The sequence below is a fragment of the Anabrus simplex genome, chromosome 5 (assembly GCF_040414725.1).
Source record: "Anabrus simplex isolate iqAnaSimp1 chromosome 5, ASM4041472v1, whole genome shotgun sequence".
Lineage (NCBI taxonomy): Eukaryota > Metazoa > Arthropoda > Insecta > Orthoptera > Tettigoniidae > Anabrus > Anabrus simplex.
The window spans coordinates 241,168,859-241,180,961 of NC_090269.1; positions in this window are offsets into that span (position 1 = coordinate 241,168,859).

Below are 12,103 nucleotides of genomic sequence, written 5' to 3' on the forward strand. Positions count from 1 at the left end.
CGCACGGTTTTGGCTGAGTGGGTCATCATTCTCTCGTTGTGCTTCGTCCGCGACAGTCTGAGTTGTGTTTCGCTTGCTAGCGAAAAGAGATTTTTGTCTTCATAAGCCTTCTATATGTGAGTGACGTACTGTGTTAATATTTTTTATTGAACTTACATCTATCAACATGCCATCTATCTACATACCATGTGGCTGCAAGAACAATCCAGATACATTCTGCTATGTATGTGGAAGTTTCATGCCAATGAGACAGCGGCACAATATAACCGAGTTCGTGAGAAAGGCCTACTATGCCTATTTTGGCTTGAAACTTGGAGACCAAGATAAGCCACATTTGACATTTGACATACCCTGAGTATCTAAGGTCTCAAGGTATGCTGTACAACCATTGGAAACCCATCTACTAAATTAACGTTCACATATCAGACATTACAAAACCCCTAATTTTTTTGAACTGTGTATCATTACAGAGCCTGCACAGAAAGTCATTGGCTATGAGGAAAGGAAGAGAGAAAACTAGTTGGATAACAACAATGAAGAAATCTTGAACCTCATCAAGGCTAAACGGGATGCCTATCTATCAGTTTCTCAAGAACCATCCTCCAGAGAGAAGAAAATGCGTTTTCAAGAACTAAAAGAGAAGTGTCAGTCTGAAATCAGGGAAATAAAGAACAACTGGTGGCAGCAAAAAGTAAAGGAACTTCAGAAATTTTCAGATATTAGGGACTTACACAACATTTACGCAGGAGTGAAAGAGCTGTATTGCCCTGTCCATTCATCATCAGGAACTCTGAAAGCTGTTGATATAATAATTTTGTGTGGCTATTTCTAGCCGAGTGCAGCCCTTGTAAGGCAGACCCTCTGATGAGGGTGGGCGGCATCTGCCATGTATAGGTAACTGCGTGTTACTGTGGTGGAGGATAGTGCTATGTGTGGTGTGTGAGTTGCAGGGATGTTGGGGACAGCACAAATACCCAGCCCCCGGGCCATTGGAATTAACCAATGAAGGTTAGAATCCCCAACCCGGCCGGGAATCAAACCCGGGACCCTCTGAACCGAAGGCCAGTACGCTGACCATTCAGCCAACGAGTCGGACAAGCAGTTGATAATACCACCATTCTTAAAGACAGCCAGGACATGTTGAAATGATGGAAAGAGCACTTCAGCTCACTCATGAACCGTAGTTCTGCTGCTGCTGAAGATTTTCTTCAACATGTTCCTCAACATACTCCCCAACCCTGGATGGACACTCCTCCAATATATATATATATATATATATTTACAACTTGCTTTATGTCGCACCAACACAGATACATCTTACATGTAATAAATATCAACTTGTTCATCACAATCTGTTGCTTTGTCCGTTTTACTTGTAATAGCAGCCTTTTAACGTCAATAATTTTAATACTTTCACCTTTGTAATTCTTCACATTATGAAAACAAAAATTAAAACCAACATTGTTACTTTTAATGTTAATTTTAGTTTAAGTCTCTTCAAGATTTTTAAAATTAATTTCATCTTATTATATGTTTTTTTGCTAGGGGCTTTACGTCGCACCGACACAGATAGGTCTTATGGCGACGATGGGATGGGAAAGGCCTAGGAGTTGGAAGGAAGCGGCCGTGGCCTTAATTAAGGTACAGCCCCAGCATTTGCCTGGTGTGAAAATGGGAAACCACGGAAAACCATTTTCAGGGCTGCCGATAGTGGGATTCGAACCTATATCTCCCGGATGCAAGCTCACAGCCGCACGCCTCTACGCGCACGGCCAACTCGCCCGGTTATTATTATATGTTAATCAAGTGCTTATTTTTATTCCGAGGTTAAGACAATGGCTGATGATGCCTTCATACTAGGCAAAACATGTACCATTTTTAGTTAATAGATCAATGTAAATCATCCAAGACAATGACTTATTGTATTGATTAGGTGATCAATTTAATAAATAACTCACTGTCATTATTCTAAACAGATACATCTTACAGCGACAATGGGATAGGAAAGGGCTAGGAGTGAGAAGGAAGCAGCCATGGCCTTAATGAAGGTACAGCCCCAGCATTTGCCTGGTGTGAAAATGGGAAACCATGGAAAACCATCTTCAGGGCTGCTGACAATGGGATTCAAACCCACTATCTTCCGGATGCAAGCTCACAGCTGCATGCCCCTAACCGCACGGCCAACTCGCCCGGTCAGAATGTAAACAGGGAAGGCTCCAGGATCAGACAACATTCCTCTTGAACTCATTCAAAGTGGAGGCTCACTTCGAAAAAACAGGCTTTTCTATCTGATTCTTCTAATCTGGGAAACCAAATATGTTCCTGCTGCCATGAAAAACTCCAGAATAGTTACAATCTTCAAGAAAGGTGATCACAGTATCTGTGGAAACTACCGTGGTATATCCCTACTCTCCACAGCTAGAAAAATATTTGTTAGAATCTTACTGAATCAATTAAGGTTGCTTCTGAGAGGTTACTACCTGAATCTCAGGGTGGGTTTCATGCCTCTCATGTACAATTGACATAATATTCTGCACAAGATAACTCCACGAGAAGTGCAGAGAACAAATGACACCTCTGTTCTTATTGTTCTGTGACCCTGAAAAGGCCTTTGATACAGTTCCCCGAAATGCTATGTGGATGATTTTGAGGTACTTTGGATGCCCCGAGCATTTTGTTGGTCTGATCCATGCTCTCCATGATGGTACAGTTGGTCAGGTCATAGCAAGTAGAATGCAAAAGTGTGATCTCTTCCCTAGTTCATCAGTTCCTCCGCTAGGCCGCTCTTTCAGCAATAAGAGAGATTGAGCTTACAAGTCAGCATACGAATAAAAGACAATTATTGCATGTAAAATATTATGCTTTTGCTTACCATTCCAGAAGTCAGTTGTCAGGTAGTTTAGATAGCTTCCGGGTAGACTTTGTGGTCTTCGATGATTTCAGTTCCTTTGGCTTTCTCATCTCTCTTGTTACAAAATAAAATCGACACTTCATTGCAACACAAGTTTAGGGGTAATGTCTGCAACATGGTCAGTGCAGCATCCTAATTCTTTCGAATTAATAGTGATACTGAGCAAACTGTCCAAACACTCAAAAAATATATTGCCCCATAGACTATGTTAACAGGTTTCCTCCGGGTACTCCAGTTTTCCCTGTCTTCTTTCATTCCAGCAACTCTCCATTCTCATTTCATAGCATCTATCAGTCATTAATAAATCACTTTGGGAGTGGCGACCCCATCGTACTAATAGCCTATATCTGCTTCATTCATTCCATCCCTGACCCGGTCAACGACTGGGAAACAGGTTGAAGGTTTTCATTTTCAGACTATGTTAACAGGAGAGTTTTTGTTCCATTACACTTTCAACTTGCACGAACACATTATAAACTGCTCTTGAAGGATGGGCGAGGAAAGTGCTGTCAGTACTGTATTTATTTCTATAGTCCCTAATAAATGTGAGGGCTGCGGCAAGTATTTCTTCTGTAGCCTTTCCGTGAAGCAGGCTGACACATTTATGACATTTTGTGACCTTGGATACGTTGCGTATTATATGTTCTCCTAGATAATAAACACTCCTTTATAAGACTGTAGCTATCACTGTTAATTAGGCCTAAATTGCTCTCCCAGTCCGGTAAGAGGTCATCCATGTTCTCAGTGAAGTCTAGTGCTTGCCTTATTTAATTTGTGCATTTTCTAATACAGCCTTATTTGTCTCTCCTGTCTTCTTAGCCAGTGTTGTCATTTGATTGACGAATGAAGTCAGTATCAGTTCAAAAATGCTCACATTTACAACCTGATGACAGGGCAAGTTTGGTTGGAATATAAATAGACTGCAACGTGTAAATTCAGAAAATCCATTGTTGAAGGGTGGTCGTCACAACTTACTGAGCACAGTATACCAAAGTGCCGTTCTAGTGGATCTTGATTAAATTTGGCTGAGCACATATCGGAATCCATTATTCCATAAATAATGGTGCTCTCATTTGTATTCTTAGGGATTCAACAGTTCTTTCTGAAGCAAAAGTATTTTTCTTCCCACTGAGGTTATCTCTCCATTTTATTAAGGTTTGATACCCTATTGAATCTTTATGAAGAGTCCCTTCTAATGTAGAAGTATTTAGTACTATCAGGATATTTAATTCGCTAGCGAACGTTTTTGTCGGTTCACTGTCTTCAAATCTCTCTAAGTTTATCTGTTTTTGTTTGTTTAATTGTTTTGTGAGATATTGTGGCAAATTGGGGAATATACAAGGGACAGCACCAGTTTCCATCTATCTCTATGAATTTCTACCTGTTTGCCTTGTATTGCAAATGAATCTGATTTAACAATCAAATTTGTCAGAAAGATGTGAATCGCACACGTAACACTTATGAGAGCTTTTTGTCTTTTCTGGGAATCGCCTTTTCCCATTTCGAAAATTCTGCTTCATTTTTAGGTGGTTTGAAAAAGTCTTTACATTTCGTAATTTTATAGCCAGACTTACAGCCTGGAATGAAGCAAGTAGGCATTTTTCTCCTCCTAGGTATGTTTGTAAGTTTTATAAACTCAGCACTACATTTACACTAAATAAATGAATAAAAAAGTAAAGCAAAATCATCTCCGTACAGGCCATGAAGGCCCTTGGAGGGGTGGAATGTAAAGACTTCCACTATCCGCAACCTCAGCACTTGATGGGGTAGGGTGGTTAGCTCTACGCCCGGCCGCCTTTGCCCCCAAGAATTAACCTGGTACTCCTTTTTAGTGTAGGCTGAGTGAACCTCAGGGCCATATGCACCTCCGGAAGTGGAAATCTCATTTCTTAAATTTTACGACTTCCTGATGGGGACTCGAACCCACGTCCTTCCGGGCGAACCTTTACCGCCTCGGCCAGGCAGCCCCTAAAGAAAATGAATACCATCACCAAATCACATGCTCTTCACTTTCACTTAACAATAATGCAAGACTCTTAAGTTTTTGCCTTTACAGAGCAACACTACCTAACATAACCATATTACAACTACAGATACCAGCCCTTAGACAGCAACAGTGTTGCCCCTAGTGGATGATTCACCGCAGTCCCTATACTACTAGCAAACAGGAAACAGCTCACATTTTCTTTCACTCATTATGGTCAGGTACTGTATCAGAATGATATCTCAAGAAGAACTTCCATTCACAAATGGACTCAAGCAAGGATGTGTACTTGCACCTACACTTTTCGCCCTGTACCTGGCAGCTATGCTTTATGTGACAACGCCTGCAAACAACACAGGTGTGGCTTTTCAACCAGGCCAGACTTCACTCCAAAAGATTAACCTATTCCATCCGGGTCACAGAACTGCAATATGCAGATGACAATGACTTTCCAGCCCACACACCAGAAAAACTTCAACAATCTGTCATCTGCTTCAACAGAGCTTATGAATGATTCGGCCTGGGTCAACATTCAGAAGACCAAAGTACTTACTCAGCCTGCTCCTGGAACCACCCCCTCCCAGATTTTGATATCACCATATCTGGCACAGCTCTGGAAAGGATGGAACACTTCTCGTACCTTGGGAGTATTATCTCAACACTCTGTACCTCTAAGAAAGATGTGGAAAACAGAATACAGGCTGCCCATGTGGGTTTTGGACGTCTCTCACATCGTGTATTCCAGGATAAGGATCTAAGTATCCGCACAAAAATAATGGTGTACCAAGCTGTTGTTCTTTCTAAGTTACTCTACGGGTGTGAAACCTGGACCCTATATCGCCGGGACATCAAGAAACTGGAATGCTTTCAACAAGAACTTAGATCCATCATGAACATCAAATGGGATGATTGAATAACATAATGTAGCAGTTCTCGAGAAAGCAAAGTTAAACAGTATCGAAGCCACCATCGTTGGTCATCAGGTTAGATGGGCAAGTCATATCCATCGTATGAGTGACAGCAGACTCCCTCGGCAAATCCTGTTTGGTGATCTCAGCACTGGCAAGAGGACTTGTGGTGCTCTTCTGAAGCGATATAAAGACCAACTTAAGCAGACCATGAGAGGAGTAGATATAAACCCAAATACTTGGCATACTCTCACATTGGATCGTCCTCACTGGTGTGCTACCATCTCAGCTGCAGTTGCACAGTTTGAACAGGAACGTCGAAGACAGGAAGAAGAAACTCGCCAGAAAAAGAAGCTACGTCAAACACTGCCACGTACCCCACTTTCCATCGGATGGAACACGTGTGGCTGCATGTTTTATGCAAGAATTGGTCTAATAAGCCATCAGCACCACCATCATCATGTGGACTAAGGATTACGGCGCTGCAGGCGAGAAACGAAAACTCTGATACAAGTATCGGCCACCACCACCGATTTTTTCCTTACAATACTTCTACAATTTTAACACTAACTGCTTTATGCTATCCTTACTCGACTTCTGGCTCCGTGATACTCATCACTATTCCTTAGCACACCTCCTTTTCCTGAATTTACCTCCATATAACACTTCTAAACAACTCCCCTAACTTATATGTACCCATGCTGTTCAAGTGAAGGCAAGCCAAGTGCAGATCACTATCTCCTACTCCCCCATTGGGATCTACAAATCTCATGACGTTTCCCCACATACCCAATCCTGTCTCATTAAAATCCCCATTCACCCTCCAGTCAGTATCCCTACTGCATGGAATCCCACTGATAATCTCTGCTCCCTCAAACTTTTCCCAACCTGCCATAACCAGATCCCACACATCACCCAACTATGCTGGACCTATTCCTGCTTGCCCTGTGTTCCTGGCACTAATGTGAAAAACTACCATCTTCTACTTCCACTTTCCTCAGAATCTGTCTTAACCTAATTTCTGGTCAACACTCTACTCTGGTTCCTTTTCCTCACATGCCTTATAATGCAGTCCCATATGATCAGACTACTTCTGAGGGTTTGTCTGAGGAATAATTATACAGCACAAGGATTTCATGACTGATACTTTCCTTGCTTTATATTCTAAATCTGCTAAACCTATTCGGCTTTATTTGTACATTCCACAGCACCTTATGCTCCACACTCCCACCTGCACCGTCATAGTTTGTCACTCCACTTTTTCCTCGGTATCTTCCTGCAGGGGACAAAATCTATGCTTTTGGAATACATGAAGGGAAAAAGTAAGAAAATCACATAATCAACACAGCAAAGATTCATTTAGAGCAGAGGGTTCCCTGTGAGAGGGAATGAGGCTGCCTCAGGAGAGATGAACAATGATTTGGAATTAGTCAATTTTAATATAAAACTCTCTATGAATTTTTAAAATCTTAACAAGTGATTGTAACATTAGCATGTCAATAAATGTGGTGACTTGCTGATTGGCTTGTCCCTATCCATTGTTCCTCTTCTTGAAAGTGTCTGCTATTGCAGTCAAATCAAAGTGTGCAAGACATTCAAACTATCTGATCAGTAGGGAGCGGATTTTTATGTGCTAAAAATGTGAAAAATATTTTATTTTTTATGTGCTGAAAAACTTCAAAATATGTGATAAAAAATTGAAATGATTTTCCTTTAAATATAACATAACTACTCGCGCTCAAGAAGTAAATACGTATAATGTTTTGTATTAGAATATGGTGCTACCAAACGTGCTCCTTAAGGCAAAATGGTGTGTGTATGGAAACGTGCTGTATGGTATATTAATTTTTGATATGCCAGAGTAGATATTATGAATGGTAATTTTTTTAAAGGTAATGTTTTGTTTAAATATGGCAAAAGCAGCCTATCATCTTTGAAAAAATAGTACAAGTTCGTACTCACCCATCACACGCTGGAATATTAGTTGCTAGAAGTAGTCTCAGAATTGCAGTGAACAACAAAGGTCATCTCCAAATTGTCCAACACAAATGCATGCCGATTATCTCAAAAGAACGCCCTATACTGCGAAAACGATCGCTCCACATCACAGGAAGTCAGACGAGCATAGTTAAAGAGAGGAATGTCACCAACAATAACGCCATCAATTTCGCCAACATGAGCACCCTCCAATACATTAGAAATTTGGCACATTGTTTGAAATCCTTTGTTTTTCCTGAATAAATTTTGATATTTGACCTTTTTTTTTTGCTAGTTGCTTTACGTCGCATCGACACAGATAGGTCTTACGGCGACGATGGGACAGGAAAGGGCTAGGAGTGGGAAGGAAGCGGCCGTGGCCTTAATTAAGGTACAGCCCTAGCATTTGCCTGGTGTGAAAATGGGAAACCACGGAAAACCATTTTCAGGGCTGCTGACAGTGGAGTTCGAACCTACTATCTCCCGAATACTGGATACTGGCCGCACTTAAGCGACTGCAGCTATCGAGCTCGGTTATATTTGACCTTTAACAGTCCCTGTACCTGCGAAGCACGATTTGCTCTGTTCGATTATGTCATGATCACGCCTGTCTTATCTGATTCGATAATGGCACACTGGTGGTAGGTTGAAAGTATCGAAACTATTTTTTATCTTCAATTAATAAATATACACATAATAATGTTACTTGTTTTACGTCCCAATAAGTACATTACGGTTTTTGGAGAAAACGTGCGATTTTTCATTTGATTTATTTCATGTGAAATCATTGCTTTTACTCGCGCCATTCCTCCTGACGTCATTATAATGACCTATGTTCATTTCAGTTGGAAAAATAATGAAGACCGTCTTTCTGAGGATGTAAAAAGGCAGGTGGAGAGTGAGTGTCTGCCATTATAATACAATTCCCCAACGTGATTGTGACTGATGGTAGGCAAGCGGGTTACCATTACAATGAAAATTCCCTAACACAGCCTTCATATGAGAAAAGACGTTTGGGTGATTTCTCCGTCGCATTTCCAGGGTAACGTTGAGAGCTATGCAATTTAATACAGTTTTGCTCACAACGTGTACACTACCTAACCTAGAATTCTGTATACAATGTAGAATTCCATAACGAAGCAAGGAACATCAGCTAGTATATATGTAAAATTATTAGGCATACTCAACCACACAAAATATGACTGTCGCAGAAGATGAAATTTTTCCAAATAGGATGAACATTTTGTACAGATGGAACGATTCTAAGTACCACCACTTCAGCCACAGGCTATCCACAGTTTACGAATACCTTCTGTGTTTTGAGAAGGTATAAACCTTTTATTTGCCAGCCAATCTTTGTGAAGATGAGTGTACATACACTAGGGTAGATAGAATTTACATGTGGATAGCCCACATATTAATAGAAGAGGCAAATTATTAGGAATTTAAAGGCATTGCAGAGGTATTTAAGGAACCTTTTGGTTATCACACAACAGTTACAACAAGCTGAAAGTGGACAGGATTGCACAACTACAGGGAACACCAGGTTGGAGAATGGTACTGTTAAAAGGATGGATTCTAAGAGTGCTTTCATCTGCTGTAGAGAAAGAGTAAGTACACTGTAGTGATGGGCAGTCTGAGACAGGGTCTCGAGATTTCTCGAGGCTAGTCAAAGCCCCGGTTTCTCATGAGAAATGTTGACAGATCTCGAGTCATCTCCGCATACTGTGGCGATCAGCGTCTTAAGGCTTACAGGTAGACGCAGTCAACCACAGGCCTTCTCTATTCCGTAAATACGTGTCAACAAGCAACTAGGCCGTTCATTTCTACCGAGATCTATTATTGACGCAATATTACAGTCATAAAATATACGCATTCCGGCATTGCATGCAGCAGTAAGTACCTGAATGAGTAGGCTAAATACAGAAACTGATGGCTACTGTAGGTGTACCTCATCATCACTCATAATTTATCAGATCCCACATTCAATATCCATTTTACTGGGTGAGTTGGCCGTGCGGTTAGGGGCGCGCAACTGTGATCTCGCATCCGGGAGATAGTGGGTTCGAACCCCACTGTCGGCAGCCCTGAGGATAGTTTTCCGTGGTTTCCCATTTTCACACCAGGCAAACGCTGGGGCTGTACCTTAAATAAGGCCACGGCCGCTTCCTTCCAATTCCTAGGCCTCTCCTGTCCCATCGTCGCCATAAGACCTATCTATGTCGGTGCAACGTAAAGCAAATAGCAAAAAACAAATATCTATTTGACCAGTGCTTGTGTTTACAGACATGATAACAAAGGAAATAATTCCTAACAATGTCATAGAGATTTGCACCAATTTGATACATAGGTATGTGACTGTGCTTGTGCAATTGTGTCTATTTGTACGCGACAACTTTTAAGACTATGTCTGAAAATGTAAGTCGTGGATGTGGGATTATGCTGAAGAGATGTCACAGAGCAGACCACTGTGTTGTTTGTTCAAAAGAAGTGGAATACACCAACAGAAAAACTTCTGGAATGATCTGGCACTTCAAAATGCATATCACTGAAGGGGAATTGTCACACAGAACACCCCAAGCCTAGTCTGTATCACAAGAAGGTATCCTGTTGACGTGACGACTGAGGTAACCAGGTAGGTGTACATCCTATCTACAGTTATTAACAAATTATACAGAGTTATTCAGCTAAGATTACCACCTCAAATAACTCGTGAACCATTTAAGATATTAACATTCTGCTTCACTTTTTGACAAAATTATTGGCACACACGTTTCCATAAGACTTATTTCATGCAATAATAGCTGATATTCTATCAAGCTTACACTCTAAGGCACAGATTGCGGCACAGGAGAATCTGTCTCTAGATTCTCACAAGTCTCGAGATCTGTGACATCGTCTTGAGCGAGAGCATTGCCCATCACTAGAAGACTGTCCAAAAAAGATTCACACCATGGAAAACAACATATTGGTAATTTTTTAAAAAGGAAATATTGCAGAATTTAAAAATAACTTTCTCTCTTCACCATACTTACATTTTATCACTACTGTACTGAGCTCGATAGCTGCAGTTGCTGAAGTGCGGCCAGTATCCAGTAATCGGGAGATAGTGGGTTTGAGTCCCACTGTCAGCAGCCCTCAAGATGGTTTTCCATTTTCACACCAGGCAAATGCTGAGGCCACAGCCGCATCCTTCCCATTCCTAGGCCTTCCCTATCCCATCGTTGCCATAAGACCTGTGTCGGTGCGACGTAAAGCAAATATCTTATTACTACTCTATTTTACTTTCACTTATAACTAATTGAAAACATTATGAAGCACGTTTTAACTCTTTCAGACCCGAATTTTTTCCCACCAACAGAAAAATTCTCAGCCATGGTTACAAGCTGATGTTAATTTACTCCTCTACTTCCATGAGTCGACAATTGGTCTTCGGCTGTAACTCGATCCAAGTACATATAACTTCTTCCTGCATACATCGACCAGTTCAACTCAGTTTATGAATGTTTTTCATGACTAAACAGACCAATCCTGGCATAAAACATACACCCACACAAATCGCACTGAATGGATGGAGGAGGGCGGGGTTGTAATTGACAGAGTTTTCTTGCTTGTCGCTTGATGTCTGCAGCATTCTCTTTCAAACGAGTTGACAGCGCTGGATGTAGTGTTCCACCACAGTGAATGGTACACAGCGCACACTTCCCATTTCTGTATATCTATACCAGATGTGTTTCAGCTGGTCCTTAAAACGCTTAAGAGGGGCTCCATGAGATCTATTGGCGAAGCAAAGGTCACCATAAAGAATTTGGCGGGGAAGCCTAGTATCACCCATGTGGTGAACATGGCCTAACCACCTCAGTTTATGAGCAATGATCGTTGCCCCACTGCTATTTAGCTGCGCTTTGCTGAGCACTGCCGTGTTGGTCACATAGTCCTCCCACTTTAATCTCATTTTCTGTTGGTGGAAGCGCTCAAGCTTTTTGGTATCACGGCGATAGTGTGTCCAAGTTTCACAGCCATACAGCGGCATGGAAATGACAACAGCTTAGTACACCACGAGTTTGGTATGCAGTTTTAGGTTAGACTCTGCATTAACCGTCCGAATGCTGCATTAGCAGCCCCAATTTTTTTATCGTCTTGTTCCCAGGTAAACCATTTAAAGAATATGCTTCCAAAATATGAAAAGTGATCAATCTGTTCCAGTGCTGTGTCTAAGACGGAAATGCTGAATTCAGGAAAAGTTAGTTCTGGGGCAGATTGTGTAAGTACCTTTGCTTTTTCACATTAATGGCAAGACCAAAGTGATCACATGCAGTTTTA